The sequence below is a fragment of the Tachyglossus aculeatus genome, chromosome 5, assembly GCF_015852505.1.
Source record: "Tachyglossus aculeatus isolate mTacAcu1 chromosome 5, mTacAcu1.pri, whole genome shotgun sequence".
NCBI classification, from domain to species: Eukaryota; Metazoa; Chordata; class Mammalia; order Monotremata; family Tachyglossidae; genus Tachyglossus; species Tachyglossus aculeatus.
In genome coordinates, this window is record NC_052070.1 from 68,304,191 (window position 1) to 68,325,192 (window position 21,002).

Genomic DNA, 21,002 nt, shown 5'->3' on the forward strand with positions numbered 1-21,002 from the left:
CCCCTCTCAGGGTTGCACCTGGAGAATTGTCAGTACTCTACCACTCTCGGCTATGGGAGGGAGAGTCAAGCAGAGGCCTACCCATTCCATTCCTAGCTTGGCCAGTGGCTAGCAAGTGGAAGGCAATCTGCTACAAGTCAAAACTCACCTGTGCAGGGCAGCAGTGGCATCGGAGAAAGTCAAGAGCAGAGACTCAAGTTTACTGCATGGAAGAAGGCAATAAGTAAACCACTTCGGTATTTTTACCCAAAAAACTCTACGGATGCACTACCAGGACGATTTCAGTTGGAGGTGGGGTGTTCTAGAAGAAATGTGTCTATGGGTCAGAAATGACTCGAAAGCATAAGACAAGACAAGAAGCTTGCAACGGGGAAAAACTTCAGAGTGCAAGCTTTTTGGAAAAGTGGGTACATTACGTTTACTACACAGGAAAGATGGACTGGGCTTGAAATCATTAAGGATTCTGGTTTTAGATCTTATACAACACATCCTCTCTATGCACTACTCTAGAAAAGAAGTTTCCGACTTGAACAAGCAGAATTCACTCCTAGACTGTAAGCTCCTTTCAGATTGCAACCTCCCGCTGAACAGAGAGCATATCTACCAACTGCAATGAAGTGTACTCTCCCAAGTGCTTAGTACAGTGCTCAATCAATATGATTGATTCACTGATTGATTGACCTGCTCAGTCTGTATAAAGGATAGATCATCCTTGGCATTTTTAAGGTTTTCAATATGAAACAATAAGCTTCTTGAGGGCGGGAATCTTGTCTAATAATAATAATAATGATAATAGTAATGGCATTTATTAAGCGCTTACTATGTGCAAAGCACTGTTCTAAGCGCTGCGGAGGTTACAAGGTGATCAGGTTGTCCCACGGGGGGCTCACAGTCTTAATCCCCATTTTTACAGATGAGGTAACCGAGGCCCAGAGAAGTTAAGTGACTTGCCCAAAGTCACACAGCTGACAAGTGGTGGAGCCAGGATTTGAACCCATGACCTCTGACTCCAAAGCCCATGCTCTTTCCACTGAGCCATGCTGCTTCTCTTATCAACTCTATTGTACTATGCTCTTCCGAGTGCTTAGTACAGTGCTCAAAAAATGCCACCAATTGATTAGGCGGATAAACTGAATCCAATCAATGCCTCATTTATTAAAAAAGTGATTAGATATGAGGAACTAAAGCCCTCTGCTTACTGTAAAGTTCTGGGCCTGAATGAAAAGGGTACAGTACACACTGTCTTCCTGATAGTAATAGCCCAGTGACTGAAAAAAGAGTGGCTCTGGTTACTATGGCAAATAATAACCCCCATTGTTAAATATTAAGCAAGATGTTGTATACTGTTCCAGAAATTATCTTTCCAAAGACCAATATGATGCTTTTAGCTTCTAATAAGCAATTCTCCTAACCACAGGGTTTGTGTCTGGCTACTGCAGCAGCCTCAGTGGCGGGAAACAATATGAAAGGAGTTATTTGTCACGAAAGAATTGATGGTTTTAATTATTTCTCTGATCAAACAAAATATTCATTTTTAGAGTTCCGAAACCCCTGGAGAATAAACCTTCGAGGTCTCTAAACTCGCTTGTTTAAATAAATGAGATTGGCGTGAACTCATTGGAAAAAGCAGATAAATTCCTTAAGGTAACTCATCTCTCTGGTATCCCCCAGTTTATTTATATTCCCTTCGTGTATTTCACAAGTTAAAATGTTCATCAAGAGTTCTTTCATTTTACCTCATCAACAGGCAAGCAGCACAGTAGTTGGGGAAAAAAATCCTCCGTGTAGACACAGGGATCATCCATCTCCTATCAACCAGAACCTGTCTCATTTTGGTTTAAATCCATGAAAAGGGGCTTGGTAACTAATATTTGGTCACCCAACTCGGAACAATTCATTTCAATTCTACTAAGGTGGCCCGTAGAGCTATAACAGTAGGTCTGCCTTGCGGTTACCTTGGTTATGTCTTCTGTTTGGTTGAGAAGACCACCCAGTAGTCAATTCATGCCAAGGGTTCTGGCAGTCTTGTCCTCCACCATCTCTCTGCCACCAGCCTAACTGAACTCAGGATTTCAGTGACACAGAGGGGCACGGTTGTGTCTGCTTATTATTATACCGTATTCTCCCAAGAACTTAGTACAGGGCTCTGCACACAGTGAATATTCAATAAATATGATTGAATGAATGAATGAATGAACGAAAAACCTTGAGGTGCCCTCAGTTAAGCTGGCTATAGATGGACAGATGTCAGGATTCCTGGGGTGAGTTTGGAAGGAGGAATGGTTATGTGGGCCATTGCTAATATTTACTGCATCTACACAGTCCAAACACTCTAAGTGTTAGTTAAGCTTCAGGCTCACAAGTAATCTCGGAAGAAATGGAACTAATTTAAGTTCAGTTACCAAAAAAAGTCAAAAAAGGTCAATTGATGCTATTGATTGAGTGCCACATGAGCCCAGAAGACTGTACTAGGCATTTGGGATTGAATGAATGAATTTAGGAGGGTTCACCACAAGGAAAAGATATGGTCCTTGCTTACACATCTAATGCAGTTGTTGAATTTTGTAAAAGAGAGTGAAGTCTCTGTTTGAATGATCACCGTAGCATCTATACCTGCTAATACCAAAGCCACATTTTTGTGATAAATTCAGCTGCCACTGAAGCTCAAAAAATAGCATAAGAGAGCAGTTTCAAAAATGCAGTCAAATGTTCTATACCTAGGGACAAGGCTTTATGGAAAACTGAAAGATTAACGGCATCGAGACCCTTCTATAGAGAACTTTAAAAAATATGCATGCCAAAAAAAAGCTCACGAAAGATTGTCTGAAACACTTAAACTTCCAACCTAATCATAAACAAGTTTATATATTTTTATCCCTAAACCGGACAAAGTCCAAGAGTATAATCTATGCTTCCCTGCTAGGGATCAAGGCTGACAGGATAATTGGTCAGCTGTTTTTAACATCAGATACAAGAACAATGCTGGAGGAAAAATAGTGAGCAGATGGTCATGTTTACAGCTTCATTCAATTTTATATGCAGGGGAAATGCTTGAAGAATTTCTAGGAATCGGTAGAGCCCCTTCCCAAAGGTAAAAGTAAATTATGAGTAATAACAGCATCAATACCCACATTACACCTGCAGTGATTGGAATAAAATAAAAAGGTACAGCTTATCACCCTCTTAAAAGTATGACACATCTTTATTAGGGATGAGACCGTTGGTCTGAAAAGAGAATGCTATTTTATTGACACATACCCTAATGTTCCGTGTGTTGGAACTTTCTCTGCTCGTAAAATGAAGTTTTCCATACTGGATCATTCATTAAGCTAAACTTGATGAAGTGAAAGGGAATAAAGTATGAGATAGTTTTAAAAATCAATCACTGATCAATCATATTCATTGAGTGCGTACTGAGTGCAGAGCACTGAACTAAGCGCTCAGGAGAGTAAAATAAAAGAATTTGGGCACATTGATGGAACAATGGTGTTTTGATCTATGGTATTTACTGACTGTGTTTACATAAAAATTTCACAATATTCAACTGCTTCTTAATGGCCCAGAGGGCTCTCCCACGGAGTCAGCTAACACTAGATAGCTGCTATTTGTATCCTGTGCAAATTCAGGATAGGAAAACTAAAAACATTAGTTTGCAGTGAGCCCCATGTGAGACAGGAACTCTGTGTGACTTGATTACCTCACCCCTTACCCATCACTTAGCACAGTGTTTGGCACATAGTAAGCGCTTAACAAATACCACAAACATTAATATTATCATTGAGCAAGGAGCAGGGTTTTTTTTTCTGAAAGATTACATCCTGAGGTACCTTTCTCATTGGCTCCAGAGTCCATCTGTTTGACTGCTGCTACCCAGGAACTAGGAGCACTGTGTTCCTTGTTCATTTAAAGATAGGTATGTACATATCTCTAAATTATCATTTTTTAAATGGTATTTATAAGCGCTTCCTATGTTCCCGGCACTGTTCTTAGCACTGGGGTAGATGCAAGCTAATCAGGTTGGGCACAGTCCCTGTCCCACATAGGGCTCACAGTCTTAATCCTCATTTTACAGATGAGGTAACTGAGGCCAGAGAAGTTAAGTGACTTGGCCAACGTCATAAAGCAGAAAAGTCACAGAACAGGAAGAGCCCTTGGTCTTGAAGGAGAAGTGTTTGATTTATAACTAGTGATAGTACCGATGTCCTCTGTTTTCAAAGTTGAAAATGCTTTTGACCCTGAAGGCCCCATTCCCTGGGGGAAATGTGACTGGAAAGATCACAGACTTTCCACATTGTTTATGAGTAAGCTGGTCTTACACCACAAGATGAATTTTCCCCCAGTGAATTTGGATCAGAAGAGAAACTAGCAGATTCCTTTCAGTAAATCTGCCTGCCCTGAACAGGCTCAGCCTATTAATCCTGCATTATTTTTTTTTAATGGTGTTTGTTAATTGCTTACAATGTGCCAGTCACTGTTCGAAGCCCTGGGGTAGATACAAGCTAATCAGGTTGGACACAGTTCCCTGTCCCACATGGGGCTCACAGTCTTAATCCTCATGTAACAGATGAGGTAACTGAGGCACAGAGAGGTGAAATGACTTACCCAAGGTCACACAGCAGACAAGTGGAAGATCCGGGATTAGAACCCAGGTCCTTCTGGCTCCTAGACCCGTGCTTTATCCCCTAGACCATGCTGCTTCTGTACAACTTTAGGTCTACAACTAAAGGCTCTGCACATAGTAAGTGCTCAATAAATACCACTGATGGATAAAGGCCCTAATGAGCATTTGCCTGACAGCTGCCATCCAGGTAGGTCTGTGTGGCTCAGTGGAAAGAGCACGGGCATTGGAGTCAGAGGTTGTGGGTTCGAATCCCGGCTCCGCCACATGTCTGCTGTGTGACCTTGGGCAAGTCACTTAACTTCTCGGAGCCTCAGTTACCTCATCTGTAAAAATGGTGATGAACCTGATCACCTTGTATCCCCCCAGCACTTAGAACAGTGCTTTGCACAGAGTAAGCGCTTAACAAATGCCATCATTATTATTATTATTATTAAACAATAAATAATTGCAAGCTGAAATCTATTTACCATTCTGCCTTTCTGAAAAACGCCTTCTTTCTCTAGAGCCCCTCAGGTTTGGCTCAGCCCCTGCAGGTTTGGAATCTCCCTTGCGGATCTGTTCTAAAGGCGGAAATCATCCAGTCAGGTGGAAATGGAGCAGCCTCCAGACTGCAGATGGAGCCAATTTTAGGGGTGAGCAAAGAGATCAACCGATGGTCTTTATTGAATACTTCCTAGGTGCAGAGCACTATACTGGCTGTCTGGGACTTTGGGGGTCTTTGGGCTCAGCCCACCACCCTCCCTCTCCCACAAGTGGCTGTATCTTCTCACTAGTTTGGGATTGATATGAAGATGAATGAGTAACCATTGGAAGTTAACGAGGAATGGACGGTCGTGTGTAGAATAGCATTTTGGAACAATGGTCTAAACAGCAATTGTGCTATAGAGTGGAAAGGGAAGAGGCTGGAGGCAGGGAAACTAGTGAGAAGGCTAGTGAGGAGGAGGAGGCTGCTTCTTCCCCTTCTAGATTGTGAGCCCGTTGTTGGGTAGGGACCGTCTCTATATGTTGCCAACTTGTACTTCCCAAGCTCTTAGCACAGTGCTCTGCACACAGTAACTGCTCAATAAATATGATTGAATGAATGAATGAATGAACAAAAAGCAGTGTTGCCTAGTGGATAGGACGTGGGAGTCAGAAGAATTGGGGCTCTAACCCCAGTTCTGCCATTTGTCTGCTGTGTGACCTTGATCAAGTCACTTCACTTCTCTCTGCCTCAGTTACCTCAACTGTAAAATGATGATTAAGACTGTGAGCCACATGTGGGATATGGACTGTGTCTAACCTGATTAGCCTGTATCTGCCCCAGCACTTAGTACAGTGCCTGGCGCACAGTAAGTGCTTAACAAATACCATAAAAATGAGGCTAATACAGTAGCCAAGCCAAGATATGACAAACACCTGGACAGTGTTTTGACCACTTGGATGGAGAAAAAAGGGCAGATCTTGGAAATATCAGGGAAGAAAAATTGGCAAGATTTAACATCAGCTTTTGATGTGTAAATTGGAAGAGTGAGAAATCCAGGATAATGCCAAGATTACAAGCTTTGAATATGGGGAGGAGTGTTGTCAAATGTGATGGGAAAGCTAGTTGGAGGAGAAGATTTAGGAGGAAAGAGGAGGAGTTCAGTTTTTAACGTGTTAAGCTTGAGTAGCCGATGAGACATCCTTGAGGAGATGGCTTGCAGGCAAGAGGAAATGTGGATTACAGATGCTGGGTGGAGATTGGGGCTGTCAAGATTGTTTTGGGAATCATTCTCTTAGAGATGGCAGCTGAAGCCATGGAAGAGGATGAGCTTCCTATCAGAGTGAATATAAAATGAGAAGAGCAGAGGGGCCAGAATAGAGCCTTAGGGACACCCACATTTGGAGATGAGTGGTGCAAGAGGAGTCAGCCAAAGAGAATGAGAAAGAATCTCCAGGAAAAGCAGAAGAGAACAGTGTCAGTAAATGATCCTCAGTGTCAAAGATGGCTGAGAAGTCAAGGAGGATAAGGATGGAGTAGAGGCCAATAAGTGAGGTGAGGAGGTGGTCATTAGTAACCTTGGAGAGTGCAATAATAAGAATAATAATTATGGTACTTGTTAAGCGCTTACTATGTGCCAAGCACTGTTCTAAACTCTGGGGTAGAAACAAGTTAATCAGTTTGGACACCGTCCCTGTGCCACATGGGGCTCACACTCTTAATCCCCATTTTACAGATGAGGTAACTGAGGCACAGAGAAGTTAAGTTACTTGCCCAACGTCACACAGCAGACACGTGGCAGAGCCGGGATGAGAGGGTGCAGACCAAAATGTAGAAGGGAAAGAAGAGAGATGGAGAAGAGGAAGTGGAGGCAGCAGGTGTATTCTACATGTACCAGGAGTTTGGACCAGAATGGGAGCAAGGAAATGGGGTGATAGCTGGAGGGTGAAGAGGGAACACAAAATTCCTACATTATAGGCGAACATGGGGTAGTTTGGCTCCTTCGAACCTCTTCCAGCATCAAACCAATGACCCAGTTGAACTCAGGAACCAATGCTTCCCAGACTCCATCCAGTGGGAACAATTCAAGGAATTTAAGAAGCAGAACACTGGAGCAGCCTGTGGTTTCACTTTCTAATCTCCGCACTCCCTCAAACCACTGGTATGCCAAATTGACAAGGCCACCGAAATGCTAGTGTCGCCCATCAGCATGGAGGAAAAGATAGGGCTGACATTTATTTGGTTCACTGATTCTGTCTCTCTGCTGCGTAACTTTCAGGTGGGCCCCTAATTTGTGCAGCTTGGTTTTATTACGGTTGGATTACTCCCAGTTTAAACCTGGTCAAAGTCAAACTTAATCTCCATCTCACCGAAATACAAAAGGAAACAAATTAACTGCTTGGAAAGGAACTGTGAAAGGAAGAAAAACCCAATTAGCCAAAAGGGAAAATTTACTCATTTGCATCACTTCATTTTGCACTGTGTAATAAATTTTGGGAACCAAACATTGGAGAGGAATTCTACCCATCGTGAAGGGAATTGTTTTAATCTTTGGACTGCAGCAATGGATTTGAATCAGAAAATCCACCAGTTTGCTGGCTGACTGTTGAATGTTTTCCTGTCTCTATCTAGTAGGCTTATATTGCCTATAGCAGGGTGTTCTAAGAAGAAAAGAACAGGTTAATGGATCCAGGCAAAACACTCTGTTTGAATGGCTAGCCCAGAAGGAGACCTCCCTTAATAATCCTGTTTGGGTTTGGCAGCAATACGATATTTTGCTAGCCAGTCTGAAGCCATTATCCTTGATAGATTTCACAGGAAAATGGAATATTGGCTCCAATTTTTTTTTACAACAGAAAACAGTGGTAAACAAGCGAACATCTGCTGTTCTGATAGTTCAACACTTGAGTATTTATAACTAAAACACAAAATCACCTGAAAACAGCCCTTTGGCTACAGTCACATAGCATTTGTATTTCAAAATTATGTCTTTCTTTTTTCCATTTGAAACTTTAAGGCTGGTTGCTTCAAGTCTGCATAATCTGGGGCTCCTTGGCCGATTTTACAGAAACATTGTACTCCAGCGAATTCTAGCAATTTGTAGATTTGGATTTGGAGGTAAACAGAGAACGTACCTCCCTTCTGCAGTGTACTCTCTGAGTGCGTAGTACAGTTTTCTGCACACAGTAAGCACTCAATAGCTGATTGACAGATTGAGCACAGGTCTGAGAGTCAGAAGACATGCATTTTAATCCCAGTTCTGCCTCTTGTCTACTGCGTGACTTTGGGCAAGTCGTTTCTTCAGGCCTCCATTTCCTCACCTGCAAGATTAGGATTAAATACATGCTCCCTCTTGCTACTTAGACTGTGAGCCTCATGGGGGACAGGAATTATGGCTGATCTGATTATCTTGTACTTATGCTAGTACTTAACCTCTCAGGGTCGCCCCTGGAGAGTTTCCAGTACTCTACCAGTCTCGACTAAGGGAGGGAGAGTCAAGCAGAGGTATTTCCATTCCATCCTTAGCTCAGGCCCTGGCTAGCTAGTGGAAGGCCACAAGTCAAAACTCATCTGTGCTGGGTGGAAGAAGGCAATAGTAAATCGCCTCTGTATTTTTACCAAGAAAAGTCTATGGATACATTACCAGAATGACTGCAGATGGAGGTCTGCAGTCTCTATGGGTCGGACCCGACTCGACAGCATAAGACAACAACAACATGCCAGTGCTTAGTAAAGAGTTTGGCATGTGTTAAATGCTAAACAAATACCACAGTTATTATTATTAATGATTGGAAAAGGCTCCACATTTGAGTCTTTCTTCACTGAGGCACGAATTTAATACCTCAAAGTTGTTAATCTCCATAGATCAATAACTAAAAATGGCAAACTAGTTGGCCTCTTGTCCTTAAATTACAGCTCTTTCCTCTTCAATCAATCAATCAATCGTATTTATTGAGCGCTTACTGTGTGCAGAGCACTGTACTAAGTGCTTGGGAAGTACAAGTTGGCAACATATAGAGACAGTCCCTACCCAACAGTGGGCTCACAGTCTAGAAGGGGGAGACAGAGAACAAAACCAAACATATTAACAAAATAAAATAAATAGAATAGATATGTACAAGTAAAATAAATAGAGTAATAAATATGTACAAACATATATACATATATACAGGTGCTGTGGGGAAGGGAAGGAGGTAAGACGGGGGGATGGAGAGGGGGACAAGGTGGAGAGGAAAGAAGGGGCTCAGTCTGGGAAGCCCTCTTGGAGGAGGTGAGCTCTCAGTAAGGCCTTGAAGGGAGGAAGGGAGTTAGCTTGGCGGATGGGCAGAGGGAGGGCATTCCAGGCCCGGGGGATGACGTGGGCTGGGGGTCGATGGCGGGACAGGCGAGAACGAGGTACGGTGAGGAGATTAGCGGCAGAGGAGCGGAGGGTGCGGGGTGGGCTGTAGAAGGAGAGAAGGGAGGTGAGGTAGGAGGGGACGAGATGATGGACAGCCTTGAAGCCCAGGGTGAGGAGTTTCTGCCTGATGTGCAGATTGATTGGTAGCCACTGGAGATTTTTGAGGAGGGGAGTAACATGCCCAGAGCATTTCTGGACAAAGACAATCCGGGCAGCAGCATGAAGTATGGATTGAAGTGGGGAGAGACAAGAGGATGGGAGATCAGAGAGAAGGCTGACGCAGTAGTCCAGATGGGATAGGATGAGAGCTTGAACGAGCAGGGTAGTGGTTTGGATGGAGAGGAAAGGGCGGATCTTGGCAATGTTGCGGAGCTGAGACCGGCAGGTTTTGGTCACGGCTTGGATGTGAGGGGTGAACGAGAGAGCGGAGTCGAGGATGACACCAAGGTTGAGGGCCTGTGAGACAGGAAGGATGGTAGTGCCGTCAACAGTGATGGGAAAGTCAGGGAGCGGGCAGGGTTTGGGAGGGAAGACCAGGAGTTCAGTCTTGGACATGTTGAGTTTTAGGTGGCGGGCAGACATCCAGATGGAGATGTCCTGAAGGCAGGAGGAGGTGCGAGCCTGGAGGGAGGGGGAGAGAGCAGGGCAGACATATAGATTTGGGTGTCATCAGCGTAGAGATGATAGTTGAAGCCGTGGAAGCGAATGAGGTCACCAAGGGAGAGAGTGTAGATCGAGAACAGAAGGGGACCGAGAACTGAACCTTGGGGAACCGCCACAGTAAGGGGATGGGAGGGGAAGGAGGAGCCTGCAAAAGAGACTGAGAATGAACGACCAGAGAGATACCTCCTTGATTGCTTAGGACCCATTCCCAAAGTTCTCTGGGCTGCCCTTGGCAGTCATAATAACAATTACAGTATTTGTTGAGTGCTTACTATGTGCAAGGCACTGCAGTAAGCACTGGGGTGAATACAAGTAAATCAGGATGGACACAGTCCCTATCTCACATGGGGCTCACAGTCTTAATCCCCATTTTACAGATGAGGTAACTGAGGCACAGAGACGTGAAGTGACTTGCCTAAGGTCACACAGCAGACAAGCGGCAGAGCTGGGATAAAAACCCAGGACCTTCTGAGTCCCAGGCGCGTGGTCTATCCTCTAGGCCATGCTGCCATGATGTCACTCCAGAGGAAATGAGAACTGGGCAATATGAATCACTTCCAAAATGTCAGAAACAGAATGGTGTGAGCATAATTGATTCAAAAATATACAAACACATATGATTAGGTCTGGGCTTCAGCCTTTCCTGAATAAATTTTAATTGCCCCTTTAGTTTTATTAAGGGGAACTTACAAGGTTCACAAAGACATATGTCAATTGAGTCATCTTGCAAATGAACTGTTTTGTCATTTAACATCCCGAACCATATGCTGTGTGACTGTGTGTGGACTTTGATGGCTACATCTTATAAAAATAAAGAATAAATGGCTAATCTGTTAATTGATGAAGCTCTCAGCTTCCAGAGGGGTGAATTGATCACTCAATCAATCTATCAGTCATGTTTATTGAGGGCTTTCTGTGTGCAGAGCATTTTTCTAAGTGCTTGGGAGAGCACAATACAACTGACTTGGTCAACACATTCCCGGTCCACAGTGAGTTTACAGTCTAGAGGAGGAGACAGACATTAATATGAATAAATAAAGAGAAGCAGAAGGCCTAGTGGATAGAGCACAGGCCTGGGAGTCAGAGGAGCTGGGTTCTAATCCTGGCTCTGTTCCTACCCAACCTCCAGCTGCAATACAATCTCTAGACTGTAAGCTTGATGTGGGCAGGGAACGCGTCCACCAACTCTGCTATATTGTACTCTCCCAAGCCCTTACTACAGTGCTCTGAACTCAATAAGCGCTCAATAAATATGATTGATTGAATAAAAGCAAAATACATCTCAGCCTACTTTTCTGATCCTAAGGGACCCAGCTGAGGAGCAGTTACTTGGAAATTCATACAGTACCTTATGTTTCCCCGAGTCTGGTGATTTTTGGAGAGTTCCAACCCAGCAAAATAATCACACTTCTAATTCCGAATAGGGTTTGACATTTGCTTTTCCAAAAGTAAAGTGGACGACCGGAAAAGTCATGAAGCTCCTTACCACCCAGGGCCAACAATCGCCCAACAGACAGACCCCGTCATCAATCGGGAGCTAAACCAAAGAGGAAGTCTTTGAGGAAAGAACTCTGTCTCTGTCCAGGCTCTATGTCAACAGAAGTATCAGGGTTCATTACTTTCATTGAAAAATGTTGATTCTGCATACATATCTGTTATACAATACTGATATATATCATATGTTACCAAATATATATATATATATATATATGTACTTTAGGTAATCTGGGCAGGTTCAACTACAGTACCAAGAGGGAGCAAAGTATAGTCTAAATATACCTGTTCTCTCTCTGACTGTGAGTCCCATGTGGGACAGGGCCTGTGTTTAGAACAGTGCTTAACATATAGCAAAAGCTCAATAAGTACCATACTTACATGTGTATTGTGTATACATGTATGTGTGTATGTGTTTTATACATATGTATTATATATACACTTTTTTTAAAAATGAATCTGAGCAGCCTCAACCACTATACTAAGCATGAGCAAAGTAAGTATTATGTCTTTTATTGTCAATTCCTTCTTGTCAAATAACATTTCATTATTTATTCCTCCTCCCTGGAATGTACCCACAAATGCTCTACTGTTTCCCCTTTGTTGTCAGGTGTGTCCACCGGCCCTCTCTGAAGAATAGAATAACACTGACGTTTCTAAATTGTTTATTTGGAAGCAAGCCTGGACTCAAGGTTCCCCAGGAAACTGCTTCCCCTGAAAGTGGTATGTATTCCACTGGCATGTGCCAATTAAACTGGTAAGACTGCACTGCTCATTAGCTAACATGCAAACTCATATCATTCAGTTATTTCATCTTCCCTGCCCCTTTCAGCCTGATCTATTGATGTACTTTCTTGGCCACCCCAATCAAAGAGCTGCCTAGAGTTCCGCTAGAATTCAGCAGGGAAAGGGTTCACCTCTTCCTTCCTTCTTCCCTTTTCTTCCCTTTCCTTCCTTCCTTCCTTCCTTCCTTCCTTCCTTTCTCCCTCCCTTCCTCCCTCCCATTTTCTTTCTTCCTGTTTTCCTTTCTTTTTTCTTCTTTCTTTCTATCTTTCTCTTTCCTTCTTTCCTTCTTTCTTTCCGTCTTTGTTTCCTTCTTTCTCTCTTTTTATTGTAAATGTAGAGGAGGGAGGGCAGACAGGAGATGAGGAAGCAAATAGTGACATTTGCAGTGACAAGAAGCAGTTGAATCATTTCCCAAGCAAACCTTAATGACCTGCTTGGCAACATCCACCAACAGAACTTTTCTCCTTATTAAGAGGCCCAGGCAAGAGAGGTCAGTGGCAAGTGTGACCGGGAGGATTTGGAAAAAAAAAAAGACTGCACTGAACAGAAGGATCATTAGTATGGTTAGATCATTTTATTATTTTTAGGGACATTCAAAAGAACCGGCCTTTTGCGGAAATCCACATGGCTGACTGGATGTATATGCCGGCTCTCGATAACACCTAGGCAGCAGGCATTAATTAAACAAGTATTGCTTACATTAGAAGAGCCTGGAACTGGAAATGTCCTCCTAAACTTCCTCCTTTTCCAGTTCCAGGGACAACCTGGCTTCCCAGCTGCCTCTCTCCTGGACAAAGAGAGGTGCTCAGGATCCTGGGAGTCTTGGAGCCCTGAGGAACCTCACCTACACACCTGCAGTACTCTCCCACCCTCATACTCCAGCTTGCAGCTGTTTGCCATACATGCTGCTTTCCACAACGGTTACTGCACAGCAGGTGCAGCAGCAGTAGCAGCCGCCAATGAAGCGGAGGAGGGAGGATGCTGCCTGCAGCGGCCTTTCCAATTCCATCCAGCTACACTTACCTTCGTCATTCATTCAATAGTATTTATTGAGCGCTTACTATGTGCAGAGCACTGTACTATGTGCTTGGGAAGTACAAGTTGGCAACATACAGAGACAGTCCCTACCCAACAAGGGGCTCACAGTCTAGAAGGGGGAGACAGACAATAAAACAAAACATATTAACAACATAAAATATATAGAATAGTAAATATGTACAAGTAAAATAAATAGAGTAATAAATCTGTACAAACATATATACGGGTGCTGTGGGGAGGGGAAGGAGGTAGGGCAGGGGCCTGAGGAGGGGGAGAGGAAGGAGGGGGCTCAGTCTGGGAAGGCCTCCTGGAGGAGGTGAGCTCTCAGTAAGGCTTTGAAGGGAGGAAGAGAGCTAGCTTGGAGGATGTGCGGAGGGAGGGCATTCCAGGCCGGGGAAAGAACGGGGGCCGGGGGTCGACAGCGGGACAGGCGAGAACGAGGCACAGTGAGGAGGTTAGCAGCAGAGGAGTGGAAGGTGTGGGCTGGGCTGGAGAAGGAAAGAAGGGAGGTGAGATAGGAGGGGGCGAGTTGATGGACAGCCTTGAACCCGAGAGTGAGGAGTTTTTGCCTGATGCATAGGTTGACTGGTAGCCACTGGAGATTTTTGAGGAGGGGAGTAACATGCCCAGAGCGTTTCTACAAAGATCATCCTATCACCTCTGCAGGTTACTGGCTAGTCAGTCAGTCAGTTGCATTTATTGAGTGCTTACTGAAGGCAGAGCACTGTACTAAGTGCTTGGGAGAGTACAATCTAACAATAAACAGACACATTCCCTGCCCACAACGAGCTTACGGTCTAGAAAGGAAGACAGATGTTTAAATAAACAAATTACAGACATGTACATAAGGGCTAGGGGGCTGGGAGGGCGGATGAATAAAGGGAGCAAGTCAGGGAGATGCAGAAGGGAGTGGGAGAAGAAGAAAGGAGGGCTTAATCAGAGAAGGCCTCTTAGAGGAGGTGTACCTTTAATAAGGCTTTGAAAGCGGGGAGAGTAACTGTCTGTCAGATATGAGGAGGGAGGATGTGAGATGTAAATCCATCCATATTCCAACCTGTTCCCCGGCAGAGCCTTGGAAATTTCCCTGGGAGTGAGTTGGGGTCCAGTTCTTTTCACCCCCTTCATTTCCAGAGAAAACTGGTGCAGAACCTTGTATATTTTCCTGGGAATAAATTAGGATCTATGCAAATTCATCCAGATTTCTACCTGTTTCCAGACAGAGTCTTGGAAGTTTCCCCAGGAATGAGTTGGGATCCGGTTCTTTTCACCCCACTCGTTTCCAGGGCAAACTGGTGCAGAGCCTGCAGATGAGTTAGGATCCATCTCCTTTTGTTCCCCTCAGATTTGGCTGCCAGGGCAAAACTCCCTCTGATCTAAATCTCTAATCTCTTATCTCCAAAAAGATGTTTAATCACAATGTTTAGGATAATGGGTTCTCTTAGCCTTCCAAGTACCTGGCTAAGACAAGCACTCTTTAGTCTTGTCTTGTCTTATGCTGTTGAGTCGTCTCCAATCCACAGCAACTCCATGGACACACCTCTTCCAGAATGCCCCACCTCCATGTGCAATCATTCCAAGTTTTCTTGGTAAAAATACAAGTGGTTTTCCATTGCCATCTTCCACACAGTAAACTTGTGTCTCTGCCCTCACCTCTCTCCCATTCTTCTGCTGCCCAGCACAAGTGAATCGGTGCCTTGGAAATAATTTACATGGAATAATTTCTATTTGATTTCTTTTAGAACCTTATTCTAAATGCTACTGGTTTTAGTGATTGTTCTATTTTAAGGCATGAAAGGGGCAGCATTTTCTCCCTCTAAGGCCATTTTCAAACTCTGCAATTACTTTTGGATTTTGTGCTTTGAACAGGCACTTAGTAAAGTGTCATTATAAAATGAGTTTAACAAATATTTAATCAGATAAATACACAGCCTGAATACAAGTCTCCTACTACGTAGACTATTACCAGACATGTTTAAAAGAGCTACCGAAGTTACCATACTCTCCTCACAGTGAAAATCAGTGTGATTTCAGAATCTCAGAAATTGCTTCTATTTAACCTTATTGCAAGGGACAGTGTTACCTTGAGGGAAGCACTTCCTTGCATTTGGATTTGTACCCTTTATTGTCCCCACCATCAGCCCCACAGCACTTATGTACATATCCATAATTTGCTTTTATGTTTTTCTCCCCCTCTGGACTGTAAACTCCTTGTGAGCAGGGAATGTGTCTCCCAACTCTGTTGTATGGTACTCTCCCAAGGACTTAGTACAGTGCTCTGCACTCAGAAAGTGCTCGATAAATAGTATTGACTGATTGATGAGAAAGAGCTACTCAGGGAAGCCTTGAAATGAAAAGTTTACAGATTCCGGTCACAGCTGTTCTGCAGACATGCAGGTTTTGCTTTTTTTTAAAAAAAAATGGCATTTGTTAAGCGGTGATTATGGGCCAGGCACTAAACTAGGCAGTGGGATAAATACAAGCTAATCAGGTTGGATACAGTCCCTGTTCCACATGGACTCACAGTCTTATTTCCCATTTCACAGATGAGGTAACTGAGGCACAGAAAATAATAATAATAATAATGATGTTATTTGTTAAGTGCTTACTATGTGCCAAGCACTGCTCTAAGCACAGGGGTAGATACAAGGTAATCAGGTTGTCTCATATGGGGCTCTCACAGTCTTACTCTCATTTTACAGATGAAGTAACTGAGGCACAGAGAAGTGAGGTGACCCACCCAAGGTAACCCAGCAGATAAAAGATGGAACCAGGATCAGAACTGGGTTTGCTCCGAGACCCAGGCCTCTGCTTCATCCTCCAGGCTACAAGGTTCTGATGGGGGCTGAGATTTTCCACTGCAGATTTACCATCTTAAAAATGTGGCTTTTTTTTGCCCTGGGATTATTATAGGAATGGAAAACAAATCAATTCATTTTTTAACATAGAGGTTTATCTAGTAGCCTTTCCTCACATCACACTCAAGAATATGTTTTCTTGTCTCCACTTGAGATCCTTTTCTAAAATTTCTTCTTGCCCTCTCCCAGATCAACAGTTCTCAGTTTGACGCTTCTGTAAGGTTCATGAACAGGATGCTTATTCATTCATTCAATCGTATTTATTGAGCGTTTGCTGTATGCAGAGCACTGTACTAAGCGCTTGGGAAGTACAAGTTGGCAACATATAGAGACAGTCCCTACCCAACAGCGGGCAAGATGTGACCTTAATAAGGCTTTAAAGGTGGGGAGATTAGTGGTCTGGAGTATATGGACAGGGAGGAAGTTCCAGGGAGTTCCACTGTCACTAGATGCTATCAACTAAATTAATATTAATTTTAAGGACATGATATTATATAGATTTGCCTTTATTTTCTAATACAATAATTACAAAGTAGAAAGTGTTCCACACTAGAAAATCCAAGTCATTTAACTCTTACGCCCTCCCCTCTAGACTGTAAGTTCACTGTGGGAAGAGAATGTGTCTACCAACTCCCTTACTTGCTCATACACTTAATTTGGTTCTCTGCACACAGTAGACTGTAAGCTCCCTTTTGTGGGCAGAAAATATGCCTGCTATACTGTTATATTGTACTCTCCCAAGTGCTTATTACAGTGCTCCACACACAGTAAGCACTCAAAAATACATACCATTGATTAAATGATTTCCCCATCATTAAAGAAACAGAGGAAAACCAGTCTTCATACCAACTGGAACAAATGTTACTGGATCCTCCCACCTTCTGCCCCCATTGTCACTTACTGCTCCTGTAGACTGTAAACTCATTGTTGTCAGGGAACGTGTCTACCAACTCTGTTATATTGTACTCTCCCAAGCGTTTAATACACTGCTCTGTATACACAAAGTGCTCAATAAATAAGATTGATTGATTGGTTTAATCACTCCTTACTATTGGTGGGCCCTGACGATGGGTTTCTACTACCTGACAGTATTATCAACCAAAAGGAATTATCATCCCAAAAAGGAGTTTGTGCTTTCAGGTTCTGTTAGCACCTGGTTGAGTAGGACTTGTAGGATAGCATAATGAATTGCCTGAATCTTCCACTACCAAAAGACTGCCAGATGTGTTTGTTTATTTGTTTCAGGAAACTCAGGGACTTGGTTAATTTGCCTATGATGCTAAAATGATCTTTATGCTGAGAATCTCCATTAAATGAATGGGATAGTGTAACTTGTCTGACCTAGCTCAGATTCACCATGCAGACTTAGACCCAAATTCACAGGTCAGTCTCAAAAATCAACTTTTTAAAATGGTATTTGTCAAGGGCTTTTTATGTGCCAGACACTGTACTGTGCTGGAGTAGTTACAATCAATCAATCAATCAATCACATTTATTGAGTGCTTACTGTGTGCAGAGCACTGTACTAAGCGCTTGGGAAGTACAAGTTGGCAACATATAGAGACAGTCCCTACCCAACAGTGGGTTCACAGTCTAGAAGGGGGAGACAGAGAACAAAACCAAACATATTAACAAAATACAATAAATAGAATAGATATGTACAAGTAAAATAAATAAATAAATAGAGTAATAAATATGTACAAACATAATCAGATTGGACACAGTTCCTTCCCCAGTGGGGCTCACAGTCTTAAGCCCTGTTTTACAGATGAGGTAACAGGCACAGAGAAATTAAGTGACTTGCCCAAGGTCACACAGCTGACAAGTGGCGGAGCTGGGATTAGAACCCAGGTCCTTCTGATTCCCAGGCCCGTGCTCTATCGCCTAGGCCATGCTGCTTCACTTTTTATTGAGCACCTACAGAACACTGTTTTAAACATTTGGAAGAATACAGTAGAGAGAGAGACATACACCTTTCCCTAAGGGAGCTTACAGTCTAATGAAGGAAGTTGACAGAAATCAGCCATTTTTTTATGGTATTTGTTAAGCACTTACTATGTGCAAAGCACTGTTCTAAGCGCTGCGAGGGATACAAGGTGATCAGGTTGTCCCACGGGGGGCTCACAGTCCCCATTTTACAGATGAGGTAACTGAGACCCAGAGAAGTGAAATGACTTGCCCAAAGTCACACAGCTGACAGTTGGCGGAGCTGGGATTTGAACCCATGACCTCTGACTCCAAAGCCCAGGCTCTTTCCACTGAGCCATTCACAAAATGTTCCAGCTGTAGATGGCAAAACTATGGAAGATCAATAATACATAGAAACATAAATAAGGGTAAGTAATGGTAGTCAAAAATGGGCATAAGTGCTACTTGCAAGTGAATAAACTTAAGTGTTAAATGTAGATATCCTGCCTTGATTACCATATCAGCCTCCTTGCTGACCTCCCTGCTTCCTGCCTCTCCACACTCCAGTCCATACTTACTCTGCTGCCTGGGTCATTTTTCCACAAAAACGTTCAGTCCATGTTTCCCCACTCCTCAAGAACCTTCAGTGGTTACCCATCCACCTCCACATCAAACAGAAACTCCTTACCTTCAGCTTTAAAGCACTCAATCCCCTTGCCCCCTCCTACCTTATCTCCCTGATTTTCTACTATAACCCAGCCCACACCCTGCGCTCCCCTAAAGCCAACCTACTCACTGTACCTCCATCTCGTCTATCTCACCGCCGACCTCTCACTCACATCCTGCCTTTGGGCCTGGAATCCCCTCACTCTTCATATAATAATGATGATAGCATTTATTAAGCGCTTACTATGTGCAAAGCACTGTTCTAAGCACTGGGGAGGTTACAAGGTGATCAGGTTGTCCCACGGGGCTGTTAACAGTCTTAATCCCCATTTTACAGATGAGGGAACTGAGGTGCGGAGAAGTTAAGTGACTTGCCCAAAGTCACACAGCTGACAGTTGGCTGAGCTGGGATTTGAACCCATGACCTCTGACTCCAAAGCCCGGGCTCTTTCCAGTGAGCCACACTGCTTCATATCCAACAGATGACTACTTTCCCCACCTTCAAAGCCTTATTATAGGCACCTCTCCTCCAAGAAGCAGTGTGGTCTAGTGGGTAGACCACTGACCTGGGAATCAGAAAGACCGGGTTTTTATCCCAGCTCTGCCGCTTGTCTGCTATCAATCAATCAATCAATCAATCAATCGTATTTATTGAGCGCTTACTGTGTGCAGAGCACTGTACCAAGCGCTTGGGAAGCACAAGTTGGCAACATATAGAGACAGTCCCTACCCAACAGTGGGCTGTGTGACCTTGGTCAAGTCACTTAACTTCTCCGTTACCTCAGTTACCTCCTCTGCAAAATGGAGATTTATACTGTGAGCCTTATGTGGGACAGGGCAGTGTCCAACCTCATCAACTTGTGTCTACCCCACAAGTGCTTAGAACAGTGCCTGACATGTAGTAAGGGCTTAACAAATACCACTGAAAAGAAGAAATCTTCCCTAAGCCATCATTTCTTCAACTCCCACTCTCTCTGTGTCACCCTGATTTGCTCCCTTTATTCACCCTTCCCTCAGCCCCCAGCACTTATGTCCAAATCTGTAATTTATTTATTCATATTAATGTCTGTCTCCCCTTCTAGACTGTAAGCTCACTGTGGACAGGGAAAGTGTCTACCAACTCTGCACACAGTAAGCACTCACTAAATATGATTGATTGACTGATTGATTGATTGGGGCATAATCAATCAATAATATTTATTGAGCGCTTACTGTGTGCAGAGCACTGTACTAAGTGCTTGGGAATTACAAGTTGGCAACATATAGAGACAGTCCCTACCCAACAGTGGGCTCACGGTCTAGAAGGGGGAGACAGACAACAAAATAAAACATATTAACAAAATAAAATAAATAGAATAAATATGTACAAATAAAATAAATAAAGAAATAGAGTAATAAGTACGTATAAACATATATACATATATACAGGTGCTGTAGGGAGGGGAAGGAGGTAAGGCGGGGGGGATGGGGAGGGGGAGGAGGGGGAGAGAAGGGAGGGGGCTCAGTCTGGGAAGGCCTCCTGGAGGAGGTGAGCTCTCAGTAGGGCTTTGAAGGGAGGAAGAGAAGTATGGGGCAATGGTGGAGGAGATGAAAATGAAGCACAGTGAGAAGGTTCTCTTGGGAAGATGAATAAAGAGTAAGAGATCCCTTAAGAGTCCTTGGCTTTGAAATCAATCAATCATATTTATTGAGCGCTTACTGTGTGCAGCGCACTGTACTAAGCGCTTGGGAAGTACAAGTTGGCAACATATAGAGACAGTCCCTACCCAACAGTGGGCTCACAGTCTAAAAGGTGACCAAAGCTCAGCTGGACCCTGAGACCTCTTCAGACTGGAGCGGTGGATCCCCAACTTCTGCCCCAATCATTCAATCATTCATTTGGTCGTATTTATTGAGCACTTACTGTGTGCAAAGAACTGCATTAAGTACTTGTACTTGTACTAGGGAAGCAGCGTGGCTTATTGGAAAGAGCCCAGGCTTGGGAGTCAGAGGTCATGGGTTCTAATCCCGGCTCCACCACTTGTCATCTGTGTGACTCTGGGCAAGTCACAGAGAAGCAGCGCGGCTCAGTGGAAAGAGCACGGGCTTTGGAGTCAGAGGTCATGGGTT

At 43.6% G+C, this 21,002-nt stretch overlaps 1 non-coding gene across 1 annotated transcript; it reads left to right on the forward strand.

The window, feature by feature from the left end:
* LOC119929076 lies at positions 1-138 on the forward strand. The gene has a single exon (XR_005451218.1). It is a non-coding gene; the product is annotated as a small nucleolar RNA SNORA7 (small nucleolar RNA).
* Positions 139-21,002: the final 20,864 nt, after the last annotated feature.